The sequence below is a fragment of the Dendropsophus ebraccatus genome, chromosome 11 (genome assembly GCF_027789765.1).
Source record: "Dendropsophus ebraccatus isolate aDenEbr1 chromosome 11, aDenEbr1.pat, whole genome shotgun sequence".
NCBI classification, from domain to species: domain Eukaryota; kingdom Metazoa; phylum Chordata; class Amphibia; order Anura; family Hylidae; genus Dendropsophus; species Dendropsophus ebraccatus.
Window position 1 is genome coordinate 62,041,474 of NC_091464.1, and position 5,991 is coordinate 62,047,464.

Here is a 5,991-nt window from a genome sequence, read left to right on the forward strand (position 1 = left end):
TTCAATGGAAGTAAGCTGCAAAACCCACACCTAAACTGTGGACAGAAGATGTGATGTTTCTAGAAGAAAGCAGCCATGTTTTTCTTTCCTTTAAATTGGATGAAATACCAATAAACCAGAAATCCCCGTTCTAAACCATGATCTACTGCATTGTTTAGTGTTAGAATAAAAAGCGTATGAAATTTCAGCCCTGTCCTTTTAATTAGGAAGAGGTTGTAGTACCAGCAACAGCCTATGGACAATGTTGGCGCTATTGTGCTAAACAAAAAAAACGTCCTATGACGTCCTATGACCCCAGTTTTAGTTACATCCTTTGCTGGAACAGATTTTACTTCTTAGGGAAATCATTTATTTGATGCCGGAAAATCTAATTTATTTCACAAGTAATGGGCAAGTTTCCATAAGAGAAATCATTTGCCTGTTATGGACCAAGTTCCACCACGTCTCCATGTTGATGTAGTGATAAATCCCTTGAGGATTGCAGCATCCGGGCCGCGTTACTCTCTGCCCTTTATGCCAGGACTATTGCGAAACCCTGAATGAAACAACAGTCAGAAGTCTTCTGGAATAAACAGCCCGTAGACTGTTCCTGTATAACGAAAAGTGCTTTAACTTCTACACAACATAACTCGAAATGGTAGAAAATCTTCCCATAAGCCCAGTAGCGAAAATAGGTGGGGGGCAAGGGGGGCCGCCGCCCCCGGGCCCACCAAGGCTGGGGGCCCACTGACAGAAGTGAATTTGCCTCCAGGGCCTGCCCCTCAGTAGCTGCTTAGGGCCACAGCCGCCACCTTTTGTGACTGGGCCCTCAACTTAACGGGAACCTGCCAAGGGATCTGGGATAAGGGTTCCAGATCCCGGGGCCTGAGTGACCTTTAGTTGTGCGTACGCCTTTACTAAGCTGGGTTCACACTATGTATATTTGAGGCTTTATTTGGTCCTCATGTCAGGTCCTCATAGCAACCAAAACCAGGAGTGGATTGAAAACACAGAAAGGATCTGTTCACACAATGTTGAAATTGAGTGGATGGCCGCCATATAACAGTAAATAACGGCCATTATTTCAATACCACAGCCGTTGTTTTAAAATAACAGCAAATATTTGCCATTAAATGATGGCCATTCACTCAATTACAACATTATGTGAACAGAGCCTTTCTGTGTTTTCAATCCACTCCTGGTTTTGGTTGCTATACAGCCTCACAAATACAGCCTCAAATATACATAGTGTGAACCCAGCCTTAAGACGCACGCACAGCTAAAGGGAATGTCACGCTGGAGCAGAGATCGCTTCCTGTGCAGGCAGCCTCTGCAAGTCAGGCTGGCTGCCTACACCGGAAGCTTGAAAAGGAGGCTCGGCTACAGAAGAGCTGGAGAACGGGTGAGTGTGTGCGTGTGTGTAAAGGGAAGGGGAATCTTGCACTGCACAGAGGGGGGCCTTATCCACACTGCGGGGAGAGTTGCCATCAGTCAGTTTTTACCGGGAAATTAATCTCTCGGGTTGGTCCCGACAGGCTCCGCCCCTTTAAGATAAGCCCCGCCCCCAGCACGACTCGCGGGTCAGATAATGACCCTATTGTTGACAGAATAAACTGCCTGAGGAGGAGAGAGGAGCAGCAGGTGCGATCTGATGTCACTGCCACTTTGAGGTCACCCATCTTCCCAGCATCATGTGTGATGGAGGTTAGCCATCTTCCCAGCATCATGTGTGATGGAGGTTAGCCAGCTTCCCAGCATCATGTATGATGGAGGTTAGCCAGCTTCCCAGCATCATGATTGATGGAGGTTAGTCAGCTTCCCAGCATCATGTATGATGGAGGTTAGTCAGCTTCCCAGCATCATGTATGATGGAGGTTAGTCAGCTTCCCAGCATCATGTATGATGGAGGTTAGCCAGCTTCCCAGCATCATGTATGATGGAGGTTAGTCAGCTTCCCAGCATCATGTGTGATGGAGGTTAGCCAGCTTCCCAGCATCATGTGTGATGGAGGTTAGCCAGCTTCCCAGCATCATGTGTGATGGAGGTTAGCCAGCTTCCCAGCATCATGTGTGATGGAGGTTAGCCAGCTTCCCAGCATCATGATGTCGTCATGGACTTTATTAATTCACAGAAAGTGACATCAAACACATTGTGGACTCCAGTGGGCAGCTGTCAGGTAGTGGTAGGATACAGTCTGTTTTCCGCTGATTGTGCTTCAATGGACTCCCTGAGGTTTAATGAGGTGCAATCAGCACGAAACAGACTGTATCCTACCACTACCTGACAGCTGCCCACTGGAGTCCACAATGTGTTTGATGTCACTTTCTGTGAATTAATAAAGAAGTCCATGACGACATCACGTGGTGGGTGCAGTTCTTATGTTCTTATGATGTTGGTAATTTCCATCATCTTGTACTCAGTATCATGGGGTCACCCAGCTTTCCCAGCATCTAATACTTAGTATGATGGAGGTCACCCAGCTTTTCCAGCATCCTCTACATCCTGTGCATGCTTTCCCTTTACTGCCCAGAGAAGGCCTATTTGGGAAAGGGGTGGTGTACTGCACATAGGGGGGCAACACTACAGAGGGACCTATACTGCATAGAGGTTGCATAAAAGGGGCTACACTATGGGGAGTTTGTATAAACATGAGGATGATCCTGGATCAAGGAGTCTAAAATGTTTCTCTAGTAGATCCTATGGAGAAGAGTCATAGTCGGAGAAATCTTCATGATGGCCAGGTGGAGAACAAAGGAAAATGTGAACAACTTTGAATATCAAAAACATCACCTGCAATTCATGCAGAGAAGCCGCCTCCTGTGAGTCACTGGATGTAGATGCACTATGATCACTTATAAGAACTGCAGAACCTGTATACACCTTGATCTACCTCAATATGGTCAGGGAGAATATTGGCCTTTATATTGTGGATGTTATTCAGTAAAAATATAGTGCTATTATCCAGTCAGTGTATGGTGAGGGTAGTGGTCATGGTGTAACAGTTTATTTGTCCTGTATATGCTGGTATTATTAGTAATATCTTGTTTATATAGTAGAGATTATTCATTGAACATAAAGGGGGAGATTTATGAAAGTGTGTAAATATACATCTGGTGTAAACTGCCCACAGCAACCAATCACAGCTCAGCTTTCGGCTCTGGTAGAATATAAGAGGAGCTGTTATTGGTTGCTGTGGGCAGTTTTCACCAGGTGTATATTTACACCCTTTCATAAATCTCTTATCTTGTATAACCCCTTTTAATTTTACATGGCCATATATGTGAAAAGTAGAAAGCCTTTTTCACTGCTCTTAATCCCTATTCTCTATGAGTAATGTAGTAGAATATTTCCTTTATTATTTGGAAAGCATTGTCATCTGCTGAAGTTCCCTATGGGTAACTAAATCGGTTGGGGGCCCACTCAGACTTTCTCGCCCCCCCTAGACTGAACCCCTAGCTACGCCCCTGCATAAGCCAAACTCCCTTGAGATGTCCTCTTCCTCCAAGTTATGTAAAGAATTTTCTTACTTTTATGTGTTTTTGGGAAAGTTGTTGATAACCAATATGGCCACCGTGTCATACGTCACTCAGCTTTCCTAGACCCCTGAATGGCACATCTGCTAAGCTACACAGTAGTTCACAAGCAGGGGAGGGGCCATATTTGAACCATAGACTGAATTAAAAATTCACGTTCACTTTTTGGGAAAATTTGGACACTTAAAGGGAACCTGTCAGCAGGAAAACAGGGGCGTTAAAGGAGTTATCTAGTGCTACAAAAACATGGCCACCTTTGCACCACTCTTGTCTCCAGATTGGGTGGGGGTTGAAACTCAGTTCCATTGAAGTAAATGGAGCTTAATTGCAAACCACACCTGAACTAGAGACAAGAGTGGGACTAATGGTACTTTTACATGGAGCGATAATTTGCCCGATCGCACGATTAACGATTTTGAATGAACAATGTTTTTTTTATAACGATCAGCGTTTAGACGGAACGATACATCGTACGGAAAATTCGCTATGCGATTGTTTAAGCCTATCTCACACATAGGGGAAATCGTTGAGAGAATGTTTACACTGAACAATCTGCGAATTTTTTGCGAACGATCTACGATGATTTGTGAACATGTTGAAAGATCAAAATGAACGATTTTTTACTCGTTGTTTGATCGTTCGCTGCGTTTACACGTACGATTATGGTTCGAATTTGACCTTTATCGTGCAAAAACTAACGATCAATCGTCCCGTGTAAAAGTACCAATAGTGGCCATGTTTTTGTAGCCTCCTGGCAGTTAGTGCATACTGACAGCCGAGCTCCCACAATCCCTGCATGGGTCTATAGGCAAATATGCTTCCACCATAAAAACCCTGCAGCCCGGACGAAATACTTTTAGTAACTGCTGTAAAAATGTGTATGGGCAGTCCTTAAGGTAAGATATTAAAGGTGTTGTCCCAAGAATAAAATGTATCATCTACCCCAGTATCTGATCAGTGGGAGTCCAGCTACTTGGACCCTGACCGATCATGAGAATTGGGGTACTTTGTGAATGCTTGACTGCTACTTCATTAAAGGGGTACTCCGGGTTGGGGTTATTTTTATTGTATGGCCGGGGAAGGGGTGGAAATAGAGGCTGCCGGTCACTTACCTCCGCCAGGTCCCGGATCGCAGCGCCCTGTGCTCCCGTACCACTTTCTGGTCAGAGCTGCGGCTTGAGACGTTGTGACAGGCGGCCTCTATTTCCACCCCTTCCCCGGCCGTACACTGAAAATGACCCCAGCCCGGAGTACCTCTTTAAGAGGTACCACCCTCCTACAAAGATCAAACTGGGCCTCCATTATGACCCACCTAAAACAAAAAGGTCCCTGTTTTCCCTCTTTACACCCTTTCTTACATAGATCTAATCAAGAAATCCTCTTCCCGTTTCAGTAACCAGATGTCAACATATTTTTTTGTCATTTGGCCTAAAAATGGATTTCCATTTTGAGGCCACATAAAGGAATTGTATTGCATCGCTGTATGCCATGTTACATGCTTTATTGTGTTGCATTAGTCTTCTTCTTGTTCTCGGTGCACTGTATATGACGAATTTCTGAGAACTCTATTTGTAAGCTGTGATCTGCCTGCAGGGTGGGTGCATTGTGTCTGGTGGTGGCAGCACCCATGCCGTCTACATAGGAGTCTGTGTCACCTCCACCACAGGAATGCACTACATAGACTCAACAATGGAGGACCGACTCCTTCTTCCCTTATTGTCAGTCAGACGCTTTTACTTTCTAGGACAGACAGGTAAATGCCTTCTGGATTAATGGTCAAATAACTGAACTGAAAAAGAAAAAAGAAATCTAACAATGGATGATATATGCAGCAATGAGCATTTCCATCTACAATGAGCTCAGCTCCTTCTGTAACTCCCATAGATTTCAATGAGGACATCAAAGTCTACAGAGTCTACAAAGAGGGGTCACAGGACCCTAAGGGCCCTATTCCACCGGACGATTATCGCTTGCATAATCGTTAACAATTAACGAACTCAAACGACCGCTATTGCGAAAGACCTGAAAATGTTCGCTAATTTCCATGGAACAATAATCGTTACTTATGATCGTAATTGCGATCGTTTTTTCTTCGCTATTTATTCGCTATTGCGTTCGTATCTATTGCGAACGACCGAACGATGTCTTATTCAATGCAAACGATTTGCGAATGTTTTGCGAACGAGCAACGTCCGGTGGAATAGGGCCCTTATAAAGCGATCAACGATTTCTCGTTCGGTCCTTAATCGTTAACTGCATTTCAACCGAACAATTATCGTTTAGATTCGAACGATTTAACGATAATCTGAATGATAATCGTCCGGTGGAATAGGGCCCTAATTCTTTTGATGGGTGAGGATCCCACCTAGCAGGTTTCTATAGTCTGTACTTTCAATGTCTGATAAATGTAGGTCTCTTCCTATGTAGAGAATGGGGGTCCCCCAATGAGCGTTCTGAGGCTTTATGAGGGGTTATCCAG